This window comes from Rhea pennata, chromosome 10, assembly GCF_028389875.1.
Source record: "Rhea pennata isolate bPtePen1 chromosome 10, bPtePen1.pri, whole genome shotgun sequence".
In the NCBI taxonomy this organism is placed as follows: Eukaryota; Metazoa; Chordata; class Aves; order Rheiformes; family Rheidae; genus Rhea; species Rhea pennata.
The window spans coordinates 25,072,022-25,092,067 of record NC_084672.1 but is presented as its reverse complement, the minus strand read 5'-3'; the positions used below and the strand labels follow the sequence as shown (position 1 = coordinate 25,092,067).

General features: G+C 59.0%; 13 non-coding genes across 13 annotated transcripts; 7 read left to right on the top strand and 6 right to left on the bottom strand.

Moving 5' to 3' along the window:
• The first annotated feature begins 1,579 nt into the window (after positions 1–1,579).
• On the top strand, positions 1,580–1,651 carry TRNAQ-CUG (transfer RNA glutamine (anticodon CUG)). The gene has a single exon. It is a non-coding gene; the product is annotated as a tRNA-Gln (tRNA).
• A 992-nt stretch (positions 1,652–2,643) lies between these two features.
• Positions 2,644–2,725, bottom strand: TRNAS-AGA (transfer RNA serine (anticodon AGA)). Its single transcript has one exon. It is a non-coding gene; the product is annotated as a tRNA-Ser (tRNA).
• Positions 2,726–5,357: 2,632 nt separating this feature from the next.
• Positions 5,358–5,431, bottom strand: TRNAI-AAU (transfer RNA isoleucine (anticodon AAU)). Its single transcript has one exon. It is a non-coding gene; the product is annotated as a tRNA-Ile (tRNA).
• A 2,071-nt stretch (positions 5,432–7,502) lies between these two features.
• TRNAQ-CUG (transfer RNA glutamine (anticodon CUG)) lies at positions 7,503–7,574 on the top strand. The gene has a single exon. It is a non-coding gene; the product is annotated as a tRNA-Gln (tRNA).
• A 421-nt stretch (positions 7,575–7,995) lies between these two features.
• On the top strand, positions 7,996–8,067 carry TRNAC-GCA (transfer RNA cysteine (anticodon GCA)). The gene has a single exon. It is a non-coding gene; the product is annotated as a tRNA-Cys (tRNA).
• Positions 8,068–8,563: 496 nt separating this feature from the next.
• Positions 8,564–8,645, bottom strand: TRNAS-AGA (transfer RNA serine (anticodon AGA)). Its single transcript has one exon. It is a non-coding gene; the product is annotated as a tRNA-Ser (tRNA).
• Positions 8,646–11,279: 2,634 nt separating this feature from the next.
• On the bottom strand, positions 11,280–11,353 carry TRNAI-AAU (transfer RNA isoleucine (anticodon AAU)). The gene has a single exon. It is a non-coding gene; the product is annotated as a tRNA-Ile (tRNA).
• Positions 11,354–13,424: 2,071 nt separating this feature from the next.
• On the top strand, positions 13,425–13,496 carry TRNAQ-CUG (transfer RNA glutamine (anticodon CUG)). The gene has a single exon. It is a non-coding gene; the product is annotated as a tRNA-Gln (tRNA).
• Positions 13,497–13,917: 421 nt separating this feature from the next.
• Positions 13,918–13,989, top strand: TRNAC-GCA (transfer RNA cysteine (anticodon GCA)). The gene has a single exon. It is a non-coding gene; the product is annotated as a tRNA-Cys (tRNA).
• Positions 13,990–14,485: 496 nt separating this feature from the next.
• TRNAS-AGA (transfer RNA serine (anticodon AGA)) lies at positions 14,486–14,567 on the bottom strand. Its single transcript has one exon. It is a non-coding gene; the product is annotated as a tRNA-Ser (tRNA).
• Positions 14,568–17,188: 2,621 nt separating this feature from the next.
• Positions 17,189–17,262, bottom strand: TRNAI-AAU (transfer RNA isoleucine (anticodon AAU)). The gene has a single exon. It is a non-coding gene; the product is annotated as a tRNA-Ile (tRNA).
• A 2,071-nt stretch (positions 17,263–19,333) lies between these two features.
• Positions 19,334–19,405, top strand: TRNAQ-CUG (transfer RNA glutamine (anticodon CUG)). Its single transcript has one exon. It is a non-coding gene; the product is annotated as a tRNA-Gln (tRNA).
• Positions 19,406–19,829: 424 nt separating this feature from the next.
• Positions 19,830–19,901, top strand: TRNAC-GCA (transfer RNA cysteine (anticodon GCA)). Its single transcript has one exon. It is a non-coding gene; the product is annotated as a tRNA-Cys (tRNA).
• The last annotated feature ends 145 nt before the right edge of the window (positions 19,902–20,046 follow it).

The following is a 20,046-nucleotide window of genomic DNA, read 5'->3' as shown; positions in this document are numbered from 1 at the left end:
CAAAATACGAATTCAGAGAATAACAGTATGGTTAGGGTTGAAGCTACCTCTGGAGATTCTCTAGCCCAACTCCCCTACTCAAATAGGTTCACCTAGAGCATGTTGGACAGGATTACGTCCAGGCAAGTTTGAGATATCTCCAGAGAAGGAGACTCCACAACCTCTCCAGTGCCCTGTGACTCTCACAGTAAAGACGTTTTTCCTTATGTTGATGTGGAACTTCCTGTGCTCCAATATGTGCCTGTTGCCTCTCCTCCTGTTGCTGGACTCTACTGAAAAGAGTCCAGCCCCATCCTCTTGGCACTCTCACTTCAGGTATTTGAAGACAGTGATAAGATCCTCTCTGAATCTTCTCTTCCCCAGGCTAAACAGGCCTTGGTCTTGCAGCCTTCCTTCGTAAGGGAGAGGCTCCAGTCCTCCAGTCATCTTCACTGCTCTATGGTGGGCTGCCTCCAGTAGTGCCATGTCTCTCTTGTACTGAGGAGCCCAGAACTGGACACAGAACTCAAGCTGTGGCCTCAGCAGGGTTGAAGAGACTGGCAGGATCACCTACCTCAACCTGCTGGCATCCTCTTCCTAAGGCAACCCAGGATACCACTGGCCTTCTTGGCTACAAGGGCACACTGCTTACTCATGCTCAACTTGTCCAGCAAAATGCTCAGGTCCTTCTCTGCAAAGCTCCTTTCAAGAGGCTCAGCACAACCCTGTACTGATGCATGGGGTTATTCCTGCATAAAGGTAGGACCCTGAACTTACCTTTGTTGAACTTCATGAATTTCCTCTCCGACCAGCACTGAAGGCTATCCACATTATGGCCAGGCTCCAGTTCTACCCCAAGAGGGATAATGCAGGGTGTGCAGCTGTGACCATGACAGGTCCAGTAGCAGTGTGTACAGCTGCAGAGGGTGTAACTCAGTGGGAGAGCATTTGACTGCAGATCAAGAGGTCCCTGGTTCAACTCCAGGTGCCCCCTCGATGGCTGCTGTTCTTCTTGCAGAAATATGCGGATATGGCACCCCAGAGAAGCCAGGAGACACAGGCCTGCCTTCAGCAATGCCTGCCATGGTGAAAGCACATGCAAGGGACTGAAGCAGAAGAGCTGTTGAGGGTGGGCACTTCACTGGCCAGGAGTCAAGGGGAAACCAGCTGCTTGGCAGGCAGCTGTGCTCATCGCAGTGGCAGAAATGCCCACAGGCACATAGCTCCGCCCTGCTCCTCCCAGCAAGCACCTGCATCTGCTCTTCTTCCCCTCCTCCACACGACCTCTGGCAACCCTCAGCGACCCCCACCCCAAGCAAGACCTCCTGTCTGCTTCCGCTGCCCCCCGAGCCACAGCTGTGGAGAAGGAAGGCAGCACCTCCAGAATGAGGGTGCTGCCTCCTTTGCGAGAAGCATGAGAGGCTTCTGCAAAGGGCTCGGCTGCTCTCCTGAAGAGCCCTCTGACTGCACGGTGCCCCATGGCCCTGGAGAAAGGCTCCACTTGGGCACAGCCGGGGAGACAGAGAGAGCCCGCGGCTCAGCCAAGACTGCGTGGCTCTGTCCTGCTAGTGGCGGAGCAGCAAGAAGGGGGCAGCCAGGGGGTCCCATGATGTAATGGTGAGCACTCTGGACTCTGAATCCAGCGATCTGAGTTCAAGTCTCAGTGGGACCTCATGCTTCTGCCTCACTGGGGGCTTGCCTCAGCTCTTGGCATATTTCACACCCTTGCATTGCCCTTGCCAAAAAAAAAAAAAAAAGTAAAAAATTACCCCCTATGTTGGGTAGAGTGCTTACACACTCTAGCCTGCCTGCCTTCCCTGCCCTCCGGCTCTGTTCTTGCACTATTTCCCAATCACAGGAGCCCACCTCAGCCTGCCACTGGCAACAATGTCTCTGCTCCTGCCTTTTCCCCATCTAGCTCTTATGGGCCTGTAGCTCTTTCCGCCATCACCCTCTGTAGCTCTTAAGGGCCCTGGCTTGCTCCTGGCACCATCTCTCCTCTCTTGTCCCCTGACAGCTGTGTCCCCTGACAGCTGCTTCTGGCAGAGGGATCCAGCAGGGAGTCAGCTGGTTCTGGCAGAGGGATGCCTCGGTAGGAGTGGGCACAGCTGCAGGGGAGCATTTGACTGCAGATCAAGAGGTCCCTGGTTCAACTCCAGGTGCCCCCTCCACGGCTGCTTTTCTTCTTGGAGCGTCTGCTTTGCCTTGGACTGCTTCCCCACCCCTCAGGGCGAGGGCTGCGGGGGCCAGCCCAGCATGGACCTCTTGCAGCTTCTCTGTCTCTGGGCTCTCTTCCCGCCTCAAGACACCCTTGGGGAATGTTTTCCCTTTCCTTAAGATGCGGCACCTGCCAGCGAGGCCAAGAGCAGCCCTTCTTGCTTCCCAGGGGCCGTGCTGCCGCTGCTCTGTTGGGAGCTGGAGGGCACCAGCTGAGAGAAACCCACCCGTGGGGAGACCTCCCACCCTTGTCTAGCACACAGGTCGCGGTCTCTGACTCCAAGGGATGCTCTGCTGATGTCACTGGTAACACCATGTCCTGCTTCCAGATCTTGCCATAAAGAGGACCAGACTGGCCACATGTAGCGTGCACAGCTGGAGGGTCCACGGCTGCAGGGCTGGGCTGCAGCGTGGTCTTTCCAGGCAGCGCAAAAGGGGATGGTGCCCCATAGTTGGCAGGATTCAAACCTGCGTGGGGAAACCCCAGTGGATTTCTAGTCCATCGCCTTCACCACTCGGCCACAACTACCTGCCCCAAAGGCCTCTGCTGCAGTCAGCAGGTGCCGTGGGCTGTGACGCCTGGCTCCCTGGGAGGTTCAGGGCCAGGCTGTGCCATCAGATGCCCTTTCCGCTCTTCAGACACGGTGCAGTTGGGCACCAGAGGCACCTGCTGCCAGGGCCTGAGAAGCCTCAAGGGGCATACCGCCAGGGCTATGGCTGCAGCTCCTAGTGCCTCGTCCTCAGGCTGGCCTCTGGCATATGCTGACGCTGGAGGATGGCTTCACTCTCCCTCTGCCACCTGCATGGTGGGAGGGGAGGAAAGGAAGGGAGCAGTGTGAGGCATCCAGTGATGGAGGAGTGGGAACGTGTCGGGTCCAGAAGAGGAAGGAGAGAGCAGAAAAGGCAAGAGCAGGAACGGAAGGGCAAAGACTGTAAGGAACCCACGGCCCCCGAGGTGCGGGGGTATGGAGATGCCGAGGAAGAGCCTGGAGAGGTTGGGAGAGGGGAAAAGGTGTGTGCAGGGGGCTGGAAGGAGGAGGCAGAGCCAGTTCACCAACTGCGGGGAGCAGGAGGCAGGCCGGAGTCCGCCTGCGTTGGTGGTGCAGTGGTGAGCAGAGCTGCCTTCCAAGCAGTTCAGGACAGCTTTTGTTCCCAGACAACAGAGACAAAACCTTGCTCTTCCCGGCACCTGCAGAGGCCTGTCCCTCTCCTGGGGAAGTTCCTGCTGGAGCACAGCTCAGCTTTCTGCAACAAGTTCTCATCCCCTGAAGGGAGCCGGTGCCCTTGCTGCAGCCTTGCTGCCTGAGCACGCAGCATGGGGCACCCCAGAGAAGCCAGGAGACACAGGCCTGCCTTCAGCAATGCCTGCCATGGTGAAAGCACATGCAAGGGACTGAAGCAGAAGAGCTGTTGAGGGTGGGCGCTTCACTGGCCAGGAGTCAAGGGGAGACCAGCTGCTTGGCGGGCAGCTGTGCTCATCGCAGTGGCAGAAATGCCCACAGGCACATAGCTCCGCCCTGCTCCTCCCAGCAAGCACCTGCATCTGCTCTTCTTCCCCCTCCCTCCACACGACCTCTGGCAACCCTCAGCGTCCCCCACCCCAAGCACCTCTGCCTGCTCCCAGGCCTCTAAGAGCCACTGCTGGTTCCCACAGGAACACAGACACCCAGGGACTGCTGTGCAGACATTCTCCAGGCTGCACTGGCTCTACCAGGATCTCTGCTTGTCCTGAGAGAGCCAAGAACACTGCAGCTCACCCTTGGCTTTCACATCATGGACTTGCAGGCCCGGGCTGTTGTGAGCAGAGTGCTCATAGAATCGTAGAATCGGTAAGGTTGGAAGGGACCTCCGGAGATCATCTAGTCCACCCCCCTTGCTCAGCAGGGTCACTTAGAGCATGGTAGACAGGGTTACATCCAGGCGGGCCTTGAAGATCTCCAGAGGAGGAGACTCCACAGCCTCTGTGGGCAACCTGGTCCAGTGCTCCATCACTCTCCCAGTGAAGAAATTCCCCCTCACATCCAGGCGGAACTTCCTGTACTTTAGTTTCTGCCCATTGCCTCTTGTCCTGTCACACGGGGCAACTGAAAAGACATTGTCCTCGTCCCCTTGACACCCTCCCTTCAGGTACTTGTACACATTGATAAGATCCCGCCCCCCCACCCCAGTCTTCTCTTCCCCAGGCTAAAGAGGCCCAGCTCTCGCAGCCGTTCCTCATAGGGCAGGTGCTCCAGCCCTCTGATCATCTTTGTAGCCCTACGCTGGACTCTCTCCAGCAGCTCCATCAACTGCTGGAGAGGGGGCTCCATGTACCGCACCAGTAGCTCCATGAACTACTGGTGCAGGGGGAGGGTGCAGAGCTCCTAAGCCCGGGGCAGGGGGAGGCAGTGCGAGGTGGGAGAGGCAGGAGCCTTTGCTCTGCCCCTTTCCTCCTTCCCTAGGCACCCACCTCAGCTTCCTTGGGGTAAAGTCTCTCCGTAGGCTGTGTCCTAATCCACGGACGGGTCTCTGTGCTGCCTCTTTGTCCGTGGGGCTGCACGCTTTCTCTCCTAGGGCCCCCACATGAGGGCGCTGAAGAGAAGTGCATATGGCACCAGCTGCACAGGGCAGCTAAGGGCTCCCAGCTGAGCTGCCTGCTTGCTGAGGAGGGGCTCTGCGCTGGCAGTCTCTCTGCACTCCTGACACACAGGCCAGAGGAGAGGCATTTCCTGGCTGGCCCAGAGCTCGACCTGCTGCTGTTGGACATGCTACCAGGCAAGAAGAAGGCTGCTGCTCTGGAAGGCTGAGGACTGACAACAAGGCCTAGGAAAATCACTGCCAGGAGTCCAGTTCCGGGGCTGAGCACTTTCTGCAAGCCTTTTCTGGGGGATGGGGTGGGTGTGCAGGCGGGCACTGGCTCAGGGTGCAGTACTCATGCAGCAGCACTACAGCAGAGAGAGGCTGAGGCACTGTGAGTTCAGGCTTTGGTAGGATCACCCAGAACAGCTGAGACTGGAAGGGACCTCCAGAGGTCACCTCAGTCCAGCTGCCCCCACCCCCCCCACCCTTTGCTCATGCAAAGTCACCTGGAGCATGTCCAGGCAGGTTTTGACTATCTGCAGAGCAGGAGAGTCCACAGCCTCTCTGGGAGAGCTGTTTCAGGGCTCTGGAAAAGAGCCAGCTGGCCCGTGCGGGGATTGAACCCGCGACCTTGGCGTTATTAGCACCACGCTCTAACCAACTGAGCTAACCAGCCAGGGAGTTAGCTGCAGCCGGGGCTTTCAAGCATCCCCCAAAGGCTGCCCTTCTCAAGGCAGTGATGATGCAGTCAGTGCCGCTGCCCTGGGAGAGCAGCAGCAGCGTGGGTGTTTCTCCCTGGAAGGCTGGGGCAGTACTCACGTAAGAATTAGCTAATAAGAGAGAGTCGGGGAGAGGGGGAGCTTTCTCGGGGAGGATTTAAGAGCTGGAGCTCTTAGAGAGCTGGTGCCCGGGCAAGTTTGGGGCTCTCCATCCCTGGATATCAAATTCAAATTTGTCAGGGCAAGGCACTGGGCAACCTGCTCTAGGGTTGGTGCCAGCCCTGCTCTGAGCAGACAGCCGGAGCAGCAGGCTCCTGAGATCCGTTCCTCCCTGAGGCAGTAAGTCGACCATCCAGGATAGTGTCCTCGCGTATGTTTCCAGCTCTCTGGCTGCTGGGAGGAAATGCCCTGCTCTGCACACACAAACGCCAAGTTTTGCAGAAGGAGGAGACCACCGGAGCAGCTCTTTCATCGTGCGCGTGCCACGACCCTGTCCCTTCTTGGGCAGGCAGCGTGGCGATCCCAGGGGATGAGAGAGCACTCCCTGGGCGTAAACAGTAAAAGCCACCAGAGTGTGGAGCACGATTCAGGAAAGAACACGTGATTCTTGCTGAGGGCGAGGCAGCTTTGGGGCAGCCGGTGCCAGGGTGTCCTGGAGGAACGGAGAAGACCTGGAGCTCATCCCAGACTGTGCCACCAGAGGATGGCTAGGATTGCTGCTAACTGTCAGGGTCTGGGGCCAGACACCAGAGAGCCCCGAGAAGGGGTGTTTGCCGCGCACCGCTTCTTAGAAGCAGGACTGGGCTGTATGGGCAGTGCCTGGGAAGGCACTGCTTTCCTGTCTCTGTTGCTGCGTGTGTGGCCAGTTGTGTTAGTGCCCTGTGAGTGCGTGTGCGCGTGTGCGGGGGGCGGCTGGAGGTCGTAGTCTGCCTCGTCACTGGCTGGACCTGGGTCCAGGGGAAACCAGCAGCCTGGCACCTCGCAGCCCAGAGGAGGAGGACTCGCCTGGCTCCTGCAGTGCTCTGGGTCCGGCATGCCATAACTTCTTCCATCGCAAAAGGAGTCCAGTGGGCTGTGAGTGCGCCCAGGATGGTGGATGCAGAAGGCCTGTCTGCAGAGGGGTGCTCCTCCATGGAAGCTGCCCTGGTGAGCCGTGGCTCAGAGGAGGCAGGGGACAATTACTCAGCGAACGAACGGCGCTAGCAAGAGCGTCTCAGAGAAGCAGCAGTTGCTTCAGGTGTATCAGATGGGCAATGGTGTTGCATCGAGTCAGGGGCAGGGGGAGGGGGGCAACTAGCTTTTATCACAGCGTTTGCTCAGGGGTCCTGAGAGGAATGTAGCTGAGGGATACATCACAGCTTGGAGAGCCCGTCTGCCCCGCCAGGTGTCCTGGATCTGGCACTTGGGGCCAGCAATGCTGGGAGAGCTGGGGCCTATGCAGGATTTACGTGCCAAGCCCACAGCTGGGAGATCAGTGCTTAATGCCCGTTGAGGAGGGGCTCCACACCGCGGTCGTCACTGCTACTGGGGTGCTTCTGGAGAGAGCAGAGGGCACACTCACTGTAAGGTCAGGAGGAAGGCGAAGAGAGGGAAAACAGCTGTGGTCTAAGCACTGGGGAGGAGGTGGACTTCTAGAAGGAAAAGTCTCTTCCGTGGCTTCTGTGTGGAGATGCGGAGAAGCCTGATGCTCCCTGGGGATGCATCGGAAGCAGGTCTGACCTCAAGCACAGCGTTTGTCTCAGCACCAGACCTCCTGTCTGCTTCCGCTGCCCCCCGAGCCACAGCTGTGGAGAAGGAAGGCAGCACCTCCAGAATGAGGGTGCTGCCTCCTTTGCGAGAAGCATGAGAGGCTTCTGCAAAGGGCTCGGCTGCTCTCCTGAAGAGCCCTCTGACTGCACGGTGCCCCATGGCCCTGGAGAAAGGCTCCACTTGGGCACAGCCGGGGAGACAGAGAGAGCCCGCGGCTCAGCCAAGACTGCGTGGCTCTGTCCTGCTAGTGGCAGAGCAGCAAGAAGGGGGCAGCCAGGGGGTCCCATGATGTAATGGTGAGCACTCTGGACTCTGAATCCAGCGATCTGAGTTCAAGTCTCAGTGGGACCTCATGCTTCTGCCTCACTGGGGGCTTGCCTCAGCTCTTGGCATATTTCACACCCTTGCATTGCCCTTGCCAAAAAAAAAAAAGTAAAAAATTACCCCCTATGTTGGGTAGAGTGCTTACACACTCTAGCCTGCCTGCCTTCCCTGCCCTCCAGCTCTGTTCTTGCACTATTTCCCAATCACAGGAGCCCACCTCAGCCTGCCACTGGCAACAATGTCTCTGCTCCTGCCTTTTGCCCATCTAGCTCTTATGGGCCTGTAGCTCTTTCCGCCATCACCCTCTGTAGCTCTTAAGGGCCCTGGCTTGCTCCTGGCACCATCTCTCCTCTCTTGTCCCCTGACAGCTGCTTCTGGCAGAGGGATCCAGCAGGGAGTCAGCTGGTTCTGGCAGAGGGATGCCTCGGTAGGAGTGGGCACAGCTGCAGGGGGTGTAGCTCAGTGGGAGAGCATTTGACTGCAGATCAAGAGGTCCCTGGTTCAACTCCAGGTGCCCCCTCCACGGCTGCTTTTCTTCTTGGAGCGTCTGCTTTGCCTTGGACTGCTTCCCCACCCCTCAGGGCGAGGGCTGCGGGGGCCAGCCCAGCATGGACCTCTTGCAGCTTCTCTGTCTCTGGGCTCTCTTCCCGCCTCAAGACACCCTTGGGGAACGTTTTCCCTTTCCTTAAGATGCGGCACCTGCCAGCGAGGCCAAGAGCAGCCCTTCTTGCTTCCCAGGGGCCGTGCTGCCGCTGCTCTGTTGGGAGCTGGAGGGCACCAGCTGAGAGAAACCCACCCGTGGGGAGACCTCCCACCCTTGTCTAGCACACAGGTCGCGGTCTCTGACTCCAAGGGATGCTCTGCTGATGTCACTGGTAACACCATGTCCTGCTTCCAGATCTTGCCATAAAGAGGACCAGACTGGCCACATGTAGCCTGCACAGCTGGAGGGTCCACGGCTGCAGGGCTGGGCTGCAGCGTGGTCTTTCCAGGCAGCGCAAAAGGGGATGGTGCCCCATAGTTGGCAGGATTCAAACCTGCGTGGGGAAACCCCAGTGGATTTCTAGTCCATCGCCTTCACCACTCGGCCACAACTACCTGCCCCAAAGGCCTCTGCTGCAGTCAGCAGGTGCCGTGGGCTGTGACGCCTGGCTCCCTGGGAGGTTCAGGGCCAGGCTGTGCCATCAGATGCCCTTTCCGCTCTTCAGACACGGTGCAGTTGGGCACCAGAGGCACCTGCTGCCAGGGCCTGAGAAGCCTCAAGGGGCATACCGCCAGGGCTATGGCTGCAGCTCCTAGTGCCTCGTCCTCAGGCTGGCCTCTGGCATATGCTGACGCTGGAGGATGGCTTCACTCTCCCTCTGCCACCTGCATGGTGGGAGGGGAGGAAAGGAAGGGAGCAGTGTGAGGCATCCAGTGATGGAGGAGTGGGAACGTGTCGGGTCCAGAAGAGGAAGGAGAGAGCAGAAAAGGCAAGAGCAGGAACGGAAGGGCAAAGACTGTAAGGAACCCACGGCCCCCGAGGTGCGGGGGTATGGAGATGCCGAGGAAGAGCCTGGAGAGGTTGGGAGAGGGGAAAAGGTGTGTGCAGGGGGCTGGAAGGAGGAGGCAGAGCCAGTTCACCAACTGCGGGGAGCAGGAGGCAGGCCGGAGTCCGCCTGCGTTGGTGGTGCAGTGGTGAGCAGAGCTGCCTTCCAAGCAGTTCAGGACAGCTTTTGTTCCCAGACAACAGAGACAAAACCTTGCTCTTCCCGGCACCTGCAGAGGCCTGTCCCTCTCCTGGGGAAGTTCCTGCTGGAGCACAGCTCAGCTTTCTGCAACAAGTTCTCATCCGCTGAAGGGAGCCGGTGCCCTTGCTGCAGCCTTGCTGCCTGAGCACGCAGCATGGGGCACCCCAGAGAAGCCAGGAGACACAGGCCTGCCTTCAGCAATGCCTGCCATGGTGAAAGCACATGCAAGGGACTGAAGCAGAAGAGCTGTTGAGGGTGGGCGCTTCACTGGCCAGGAGTCAAGGGGAGACCAGCTGCTTGGCGGGCAGCTGTGCTCATCGCAGTGGCAGAAATGCCCACAGGCACATAGCTCCGCCCTGCTCCTCCCTGCAAGCACCTGCATCTGCTCTTCTTCCCCCTCCCTCCACACGACCTCTGGCAACCCTCAGCGTCCCCCACCCCAAGCACCTCTGCCTGCTCCCAGGCCTCTAAGAGCCACTGCTGGTTCCCACAGGAACACAGACACCCAGGGACTGCTGTGCAGACATTCTCCAGGCTGCACTGGCTCTACCAGGATCTCTGCTTGTCCTGAGAGAGCCAAGAACACTGCAGCTCACCCTTGGCTTTCACATCATGGACTTGCAGGCCCGGGCTGTTGTGAGCAGAGTGCTCATAGAATCGTAGAATCGGTAAGGTTGGAAGGGACCTCCGGAGATCATCTAGTCCACCCCCCTTGCTCAGCAGGGTCACTTAGAGCATGGTAGACAGGGTTACATCCAGGCGGGCCTTGAAGATCTCCAGAGGAGGAGACTCCACAACCTCTGTGGGCAACCTGGTCCAGTGCTCCATCACTCTCCCAGTGAAGAAATTCCCCCTCACATCCAGGCGGAACTTCCTGTACTTTAGTTTCTGCCCATTGCCTCTTGTCCTGTCACACGGGGCAACTGAAAAGACATTGTCCTCGTCCCCTTGACACCCTCCCTTCAGGTACTTGTACACATTGATAAGATCCCGCCCCCCCACCCCAGTCTTCTCTTCCCCAGGCTAAAGAGGCCCAGCTCTCGCAGCCGTTCCTCATAGGGCAGGTGCTCCAGCCCTCTGATCATCTTTGTAGCCCTACGCTGGACTCTCTCCAGCAGCTCCATCAACTGCTGGAGAGGGGGCTCCATGTACCGCACCAGTAGCTCCATGAACTACTGGTGCAGGGGGAGGGTGCAGAGCTCCTAAGCCCGGGGCAGGGGGAGGCAGTGCGAGGTGGGAGAGGCAGGAGCCTTTGCTCTGCCCCTTTCCTCCTTCCCTAGGCACCCACCTCAGCTTCCTTGGGGTAAAGTCTCTCCGTAGGCTGTGTCCTAATCCACGGACGGGTCTCTGTGCTGCCTCTTTGTCCGTGGGGCTGCACGCTTTCTCTCCTAGGGCCCCCACATGAGGGCGCTGAAGAGAAGTGCACATATGGCACCAGCTGCACAGGGCAGCTAAGGGCTCCCAGCTGAGCTGCCTGCTTGCTGAGGAGGGGCTCTGCGCTGGCAGTCTCTCTGCACTCCTGACACACAGGCCAGAGGAGAGGCATTTCCTGGCTGGCCCAGAGCTCGACCTGCTGCTGTTGGACATGCTACCAGGCAAGAAGAAGGCTGCTGCTCTGGAAGGCTGAGGACTGACAACAAGGCCTAGGAAAATCACTGCCAGGAGTCCAGTTCCGGGGCTGAGCACTTTCTGCAAGCCTTTTCTGGGGGATGGGGTGGGTGTGCAGGCGGGCACTGGCTCAGGGTGCAGTACTCATGCAGCAGCACTACAGCAGAGAGAGGCTGAGGCACTGTGAGTTCAGGCTTTGGTAGGATCACCCAGAACAGCTGAGACTGGAAGGGACCTCCAGAGGTCACCTCAGTCCAGCTGCCCCCACCCCCCCCACCCTTTGCTCATGCAAAGTCACCTGGAGCATGTCCAGGCAGGTTTTGACTATCTGCAGAGCAGGAGAGTCCACAGCCTCTCTGGGAGAGCTGTTTCAGGGCTCTGGAAAAGAGCCAGCTGGCCCGTGCGGGGATTGAACCCGCGACCTTGGCGTTATTAGCACCACGCTCTAACCAACTGAGCTAACCAGCCAGGGAGTTAGCTGCAGCCGGGGCTTTCAAGCATCCCCCAAAGGCTGCCCTTCTCAAGGCAGTGATGATGCAGTCAGTGCCGCTGTCCTGGGAGAGCAGCAGCAGCGTGGGTGTTTCTCCCTGGAAGGCTGGGGCAGTACTCACGTAAGAATTAGCTAATAAGAGAGAGTCGGGGAGAGGGGGAGCTTTCTCGGGGAGGATTTAAGAGCTGGAGCTCTTAGAGAGCTGGTGCCCGGGCAAGTTTGGGGCTCTCCATCCCTGGATATCAAATTCAAATTTGTCAGGGCAAGGCACTGGGCAACCTGCTCTAGGGTTGGTGCCAGCCCTGCTCTGAGCAGACAGCCGGAGCAGCAGGCTCCTGAGATCCGTTCCTCCCTGAGGCAGTAAGTCGACCATCCAGGATAGTGTCCTCGCGTATGTTTCCAGCTCTCTGGCTGCTGGGAGGAAATGCCCTGCTCTGCACACACAAACGCCAAGTTTTGCAGAAGGAGGAGACCACCGGAGCAGCTCTTTCATCGTGCGCGTGCCACGACCCTGTCCCTTCTTGGGCAGGCAGCGTGGCGATCCCAGGGGATGAGAGAGCACTCCCTGGGCGTAAACAGTAAAAGCCACCAGAGTGTGGAGCACGATTCAGGAAAGAACACGTGATTCTTGCTGAGGGCGAGGCAGCTTTGGGGCAGCCGGTGCCAGGGTGTCCTGGAGGAACGGAGAAGACCTGGAGCTCATCCCAGACTGTGCCACCAGAGGATGGCTAGGATTGCTGCTAACTGTCAGGGTCTGGGGCCAGACACCAGAGAGCCCCGAGAAGGGGTGTTTGCCGCGCACCGCTTCTTAGAAGCAGGACTGGGCTGTATGGGCAGTGCCTGGGAAGGCACTGCTTTCCTGTCTCTGTTGCTGCGTGTGTGGCCAGTTGTGTTAGTGCCCTGTGAGTGCGTGTGCGCGTGTGCGGGGGGCGGCTGGAGGTCGTAGTCTGCCTCGTCACTGGCTGGACCTGGGTCCAGGGGAAACCAGCAGCCTGGCACCTCGCAGCCCAGAGGAGGAGGACTCGCCTGGCTCCTGCAGTGCTCTGGGTCCGGCATGCCATAACTTCTTCCATCGCAAAAGGAGTCCAGTGGGCTGTGAGTGCGCCCAGGATGGTGGATGCAGAAGGCCTGTCTGCAGAGGGGTGCTCCTCCATGGAAGCTGCCCTGGTGAGCCGTGGCTCAGAGGAGGCAGGGGACAGTCACTCAGCGAACGAACGGCGCTAGCAAGAGCGTCTCAGAGAAGCAGCAGTTGCTTCAGGTGTATCAGATGGGCAATGGTGTTGCATCGAGTCAGGGGCAGGGGGAGGGGGGCAACTAGCTTTTATCACAGCGTTTGCTCAGGGGTCCTGAGAGGAATGTAGCTGAGGGATACATCACAGCTTGGAGAGCCCGTCTGCCCCGCCAGGTGTCCTGGATCTGGCACTTGGGGCCAGCAATGCTGGGAGAGCTGGGGCCTATGCAGGATTTACGTGCCAAGCCCACAGCTGGGAGATCAGTGCTTAATGCCCGTTGAGGAGGGGCTCCACACCGCGGTCGTCACTGCTACTGGGGTGCTTCTGGAGAGAGCAGAGGGCACACTCACTGTAAGGTCAGGAGGAAGGCGAAGAGAGGGAAAACAGCTGTGGTCTAAGCACTGGGGAGGAGGTGGACTTCTAGAAGGAAAAGTCTCTTCCGTGGCTTCTGTGTGGAGATGCGGAGAAGCCTGATGCTCCCTGGGGATGCATCGGAAGCAGGTCTGACCTCAAGCACAGCGTTTGTCTCAGCACCAGACCTCCTGTCTGCTTCCGCTGCCCCCCGAGCCACAGCTGTGGAGAAGGAAGGCAGCACCTCCAGAATGAGGGTGCTGCCTCCTTTGCGAGAAGCATGAGAGGCTTCTGCAAAGGGCTCGGCTGCTCTCCTGAAGAGCCCTCTGACTGCACGGTGCCCCATGGCCCTGGAGAAAGGCTCCACTTGGGCACAGCCGGGGAGACAGAGAGAGCCCGCGGCTCAGCCAAGACTGCGTGGCTCTGTCCTGCTAGTGGCAGAGCAGCAAGAAGGGGGCAGCCAGGGGGTCCCATGATGTAATGGTGAGCACTCTGGACTCTGAATCCAGCGATCTGAGTTCAAGTCTCAGTGGGACCTCATGCTTCTGCCTCACTGGGGGCTTGCCTCAGCTCTTGGCATATTTCACACCCTTGCATTGCCCTTGCCAAAAAAAAAAAAGTAAAAAATTACCCCCTATGTTGGGTAGAGTGCTTACACACTCTAGCCTGCCTGCCTTCCCTGCCCTCCAGCTCTGTTCTTGCACTATTTCCCAATCACAGGAGCCCACCTCAGCCTGCCACTGGCAACAATGTCTCTGCTCCTGCCTTTTGCCCATCTAGCTCTTATGGGCCTGTAGCTCTTTCCGCCATCACCCTCTGTAGCTCTTAAGGGCCCTGGCTTGCTCCTGGCACCATCTCTCCTCTCTTGTCCCCTGACAGCTGCTTCTGGCAGAGGGATCCAGCAGGGAGTCAGCTGGTTCTGGCAGAGGGATGCCTCGGTAGGAGTGGGCACAGCTGCAGGGGGTGTAGCTCAGTGGGAGAGCATTTGACTGCAGATCAAGAGGTCCCTGGTTCAACTCCAGGTGCCCCCTCCACGGCTGCTTTTCTTCTTGGAGCGTCTGCTTTGCCTTGGACTGCTTCCCCACCCCTCAGGGCGAGGGCTGCGGGGGCCAGCCCAGCATGGACCTCTTGCAGCTTCTCTGTCTCTGGGCTCTCTTCCCGCCTCAAGACACCCTTGGGGAACGTTTTCCCTTTCCTTAAGATGCGGCACCTGCCAGCGAGGCCAAGAGCAGCCCTTCTTGCTTCCCAGGGGCCGTGCTGCCGCTGCTCTGTTGGGAGCTGGAGGGCACCAGCTGAGAGAAACCCACCCGTGGGGAGACCTCCCACCCTTGTCTAGCACACAGGTCGCGGTCTCTGACTCCAAGGGATGCTCTGCTGATGTCACTGGTAACACCATGTCCTGCTTCCAGATCTTGCCATAAAGAGGACCAGACTGGCCACATGTAGCCTGCACAGCTGGAGGGTCCACGGCTGCAGGGCTGGGCTGCAGCGTGGTCTTTCCAGGCAGCGCAAAAGGGGATGGTGCCCCATAGTTGGCAGGATTCAAACCTGCGTGGGGAAACCCCAGTGGATTTCTAGTCCATCGCCTTCACCACTCGGCCACAACTACCTGCCCCAAAGGCCTCTGCTGCAGTCAGCAGGTGCCGTGGGCTGTGACGCCTGGCTCCCTGGGAGGTTCAGGGCCAGGCTGTGCCAGCAGATGCCCTTTCCGCTCTTCAGACACGGTGCAGTTGGGCACCAGAGGCACCTGCTGCCAGGGCCTGAGAAGCCTCAAGGGGCATACCGCCAGGGCTATGGCTGCAGCTCCTAGTGCCTCGTCCTCAGGCTGGCCTCTGGCATATGCTGACGCTGGAGGATGGCTTCACTCTCCCTCTGCCACCTGCATGGTGGGAGGGGAGGAAAGGAAGGGAGCAGTGTGAGGCATCCAGTGATGGAGGAGTGGGAACGTGTCGGGTCCAGAAGAGGAAGGAGAGAGCAGAAAAGGCAAGAGCAGGAACGGAAGGGCAAAGACTGTAAGGAACCCACGGCCCCCGAGGTGCGGGGGTATGGAGATGCCGAGGAAGAGCCTGGAGAGGTTGGGAGAGGGGAAAAGGTGTGTGCAGGGGGCTGGAAGGAGGAGGCAGAGCCAGTTCACCAACTGCGGGGAGCAGGAGGCAGGCCGGAGTCCGCCTGCGTTGGTGGTGCAGTGGTGAGCAGAGCTGCCTTCCAAGCAGTTCAGGACAGCTTTTGTTCCCAGACAACAGAGACAAAACCTTGCTCTTCCCGGCACCTGCAGAGGCCTGTCCCTCTCCTGGGGAAGTTCCTGCTGGAGCACAGCTCAGCTTTCTGCAACAAGTTCTCATCCCCTGAAGGGAGCCGGTGCCCTTGCTGCAGCCTTGCTGCCTGAGCACGCAGCATGGGGCACCCCAGAGAAGCCAGGAGACACAGGCCTGCCTTCAGCAATGCCTGCCATGGTGAAAGCACATGCAAGGGACTGAAGCAGAAGAGCTGTTGAGGGTGGGCGCTTCACTGGCCAGGAGTCAAGGGGAGACCAGCTGCTTGGCGGGCAGCTGTGCTCATCGCAGTGGCAGAAATGCCCACAGGCACATAGCTCCGCCCTGCTCCTCCCTGCAAGCACCTGCATCTGCTCTTCTTCCCCCTCCCTCCACACGACCTCTGGCAACCCTCAGCGTCCCCCACCCCAAGCACCTCTGCCTGCTCCCAGGCCTCTAAGAGCCACTGCTGGTTCCCACAGGAACACAGACACCCAGGGACTGCTGTGCAGACATTCTCCAGGCTGCACTGGCTCTACCAGGATCTCTGCTTGTCCTGAGAGAGCCAAGAACACTGCAGCTCACCCTTGGCTTTCACATCATGGACTTGCAGGCCCGGGCTGTTGTGAGCAGAGTGCTCATAGAATCGTAGAATCGGTAAGGTTGGAAGGGACCTCCGGAGATCATCTAGTCCACCCCCCTTGCTCAGCAGGGTCACTTAGAGCATGGTAGACAGGGTTACATCCAGGCGGGCCTTGAAGATCTCCAGAGGAGGAGACTCCACAACCTCTGTGGGCAACCTGGTCCAGTGCTCCATCACTCTCCCAGTGAAGAAATTCCCCCTCACATCCAGGCGGAACTTCCTGTACTTTAGTTTCTGCCCATTGCCTCTTGTCCTGTCACACGGGGCAACTGAAAAGACATTGTCCTCGTCCCCTTGACACCCTCCCTTCAGGTACTTGTACACATTGATAAGATCCCGCCCCCCCACCCCAGTCTTCTCTTCCCCAGGCTAAAGAGGCCCAGCTCTCGCAGCCGTTCCTCATAGGGCAGGTGCTCCAGCCCTCTGATCATCTTTGTAGCCCTACGCTGGACTCTCTCCAGCAGCTCCATCAACTGCTGGAGAGGGGGCTCCATGTACCGCACCAGTAGCTCCATGAACTACTGGTGCAGGGGGAGGGTGCAGAGCTCCTAAGCCCGGGGCAGGGGGAGGCAGTGCGAGGTGGGAGAGGCAGGAGCCTTTGCTCTGCCCCTTTCCTCCTTCCCTAGGCACCCACCTCAGCTTCCTTGGGGTAAAGTCTCTCCGTAGGCTGTGTCCTAATCCACGGACGGGTCTCTGTGCTGCCTCTTTGTCCGTGGGGCTGCACGCTTTCTCTCCTAGGGCCCCCACATGAGGGCGCTGAAGAGAAGTGCACATATGGCACCAGCTGCACAGGGCAGCTAAGGGCTCCCAGCTGAGCTGCCTGCTTGCTGAGGAGGGGCTCTGCGCTGGCAGTCTCTCTGCACTCCTGACACACAGGCCAGAGGAGAGGCATTTCCTGGCTGGCCCAGAGCTCGACCTGCTGCTGTTGGACATGCTACCAGGCAAGAAGAAGGCTGCTGCTCTGGAAGGCTGAGGACTGACAACAAGGCCTAGGAAAATCACTGCCAGGAGTCCAGTTCCGGGGCTGAGCACTTTCTGGGGGATGGGGTGGGTGTGCAGGCGGGCACTGGCTCAGGGTGCAGTACTCATGCAGCAGCACTACAGCAGAGAGAGGCTGAGGCACTGTGAGTTCAGGCTTTGGTAGGATCACCCAGAACAGCTGAGACTGGAAGGGACCTCCAGAGGTCACCTCAGTCCAGCTGCCCCCACCCCCCCCACCCTTTGCTCATGCAAAGTCACCTGGAGCATGTCCAGGCAGGTTTTGACTATCTGCAGAGCAGGAGAGTCCACAGCCTCTCTGGGAGAGCTGTTTCAGGGCTCTGGAAAAGAGCCAGCTGGCCCGTGCGGGGATTGAACCCGCGACCTTGGCGTTATTAGCACCACGCTCTAACCAACTGAGCTAACCAGCCAGGGAGTTAGCTGCAGCCGGGGCTTTCAAGCATCCCCCAAAGGCTGCCCTTCTCAAGGCAGTGATGATGCAGTCAGTGCCGCTGCCCTGGGAGAGCAGCAGCAGCGTGGGTGTTTCTCCCTGGAAGGCTGGGGCAGTACTCACGTAAGAATTAGCTAATAAGAGAGAGTCGGGGAGAGGGGGAGCTTTCTCGGGGAGGATTTAAGAGCTGGAGCTCTTAGAGAGCTGGTGCCCGGGCAAGTTTGGGGCTCTCCATCCCTGGATATCAAATTCAAATTTGTCAGGGCAAGGCACTGGGCAACCTGCTCTAGGGTTGGTGCCAGCCCTGCTCTGAGCAGACAGCCGGAGCAGCAGGCTCCTGAGATCCGTTCCTCCCTGAGGCAGTAAGTCGACCATCCAGGATAGTGTCCTCGCGTATGTTTCCAGCTCTCTGGCTGCTGGGAGGAAATGCCCTGCTCTGCACACACAAACGCCAAGTTTTGCAGAAGGAGGAGACCACCGGAGCAGCTCTTTCATCGTGCGCGTGCCACGACCCTGTCCCTTCTTGGGCAGGCAGCGTGGCGATCCCAGGGGATGAGAGAGCACTCCCTGGGCGTAAACAGTAAAAGCCACCAGAGTGTGGAGCACGATTCAGGAAAGAACACGTGATTCTTGCTGAGGGCGAGGCAGCTTTGGGGCAGCCGGTGCCAGGGTGTCCTGGAGGAACGGAGAAGACCTGGAGCTCATCCCAGACTGTGCCACCAGAGGATGGCTAGGATTGCTGCTAACTGTCAGGGTCTGGGGCCAGACACCAGAGAGCCCCGAGAAGGGGTGTTTGCCGCGCACCGCTTCTTAGAAGCAGGACTGGGCTGTATGGGCAGTGCCTGGGAAGGCACTGCTTTCCTGTCTCTGTTGCTGCGTGTGTGGCCAGTTGTGTTAGTGCCCTGTGAGTGCGTGTGCGCGTGTGCGGGGGGCGGCTGGAGGTCGTAGTCTGCCTCGTCACTGGCTGGACCTGGGTCCAGGGGAAACCAGCAGCCTGGCACCTCGCAGCCCAGAGGAGGAGGACTCGCCTGGCTCCTGCAGTGCTCTGGGTCCGGCATGCCATAACTTCTTCCATCGCAAAAGGAGTCCAGTGGGCTGTGAGTGCGCCCAGGATGGTGGATGCAGAAGGCCTGTCTGCAGAGGGGTGCTCCTCCATGGAAGCTGCCCTGGTGAGCCGTGGCTCAGAGGAGGCAGGGGACAGTCACTCAGCGAACGAACGGCGCTAGCAAGAGCGTCTCAGAGAAGCAGCAGTTGCTTCAGGTGTATCAGATGGGCAATGGTGTTGCATCGAGTCAGGGGCAGGGGGAGGGGGGCAACTAGCTTTTATCACAGCGTTTGCTCAGGGGTCCTGAGAGGAATGTAGCTGAGGGATACATCACAGCTTGGAGAGCCCGTCTGCCCCGCCAGGTGTCCTGGATCTGGCACTTGGGGCCAGCAATGCTGGGAGAGCTGGGGCCTATGCAGGATTTACGTGCCAAGCCCACAGCTGGGAGATCAGTGCTTAATGCCCGTTGAGGAGGGGCTCCACACCGCGGTCGTCACTGCTACTGGGGTGCTTCTGGAGAGAGCAGAGGGCACACTCACTGTAAGGTCAGGAGGAAGGCGAAGAGAGGGAAAACAGCTGTGGTCTAAGCACTGGGGAGGAGGTGGACTTCTAGAAGGAAAAGTCTCTTCCGTGGCTTCTGTGTGGAGATGCGGAGAAGCCTGATGCTCCCTGGGGATGCATCGGAAGCAGGTCTGACCTCAAGCACAGCGTTTGTCTCAGCACCAGACCTCCTGTCTGCTTCCGCTGCCCCCCGAGCCACAGCTGTGGAGAAGGAAGGCAGCACCTCCAGAATGAGGGTGCTGCCTCCTTTGCGAGAAGCATGAGAGGCTTCTGCAAAGGGCTCGGCTGCTCTCCTGAAGAGCCCTCTGACTGCACGGTGCCCCATGGCCCTGGAGAAAGGCTCCACTTGGGCACAGCCGGGGAGACAGAGAGAGCCCGCGGCTCAGCCAAGACTGCGTGGCTCTGTCCTGCTAGTGGCAGAGCAGCAAGAAGGGGGCAGCCAGGGGGTCCCATGATGTAATGGTGAGCACTCTGGACTCTGAATCCAGCGATCTGAGTTCAAGTCTCAGTGGGACCTCATGCTTCTGCCTCACTGGGGGCTTGCCTCAGCTCTTGGCATATTTCACACCCTTGCATTGCCCTTGCCAAAAAAAAAAAAAAAGTAAAAAATTACCCCCTATGTTGGGTAGAGTGCTTACACACTCTAGCCTGCCTGCCTTCCCTGCCCTCCAGCTCTGTTCTTGCACTATTTCCCAATCACAGGAGCCCACCTCAGCCTGCCACTGGCAACAATGTCTCTGCTCCTGCCTTTTGCCCATCTAGCTCTTATGGGCCTGTAGCTCTTTCCGCCATCACCCTCTGTAGCTCTTAAGGGCCCTGGCTTGCTCCTGGCACCATCTCTCCTCTCTTGTCCCCTGACAGCTGCTTCTGGCAGAGGGATCCAGCAGGGAGTCAGCTGGTTCTGGCAGAGGGATGCCTCGGTAGGAGTGGGCACAGCTGCAGGGGGTGTAGCTCAGTGGGAGAGCATTTGACTGCAGATCAAGAGGTCCCTGGTTCAACTCCAGGTGCCCCCTCCACGGCTGCTTTTCTTCTTGGAGCGTCTGCTTTGCCTTGGACTGCTTCCCCACCCCTCAGGGCGAGGGCTGCGGGGGCCAGCCCAGCATGGACCTCTTGCAGCTTCTCTGTCTCTGGGCTCTCTTCCCGCCTCAAGACACCCTT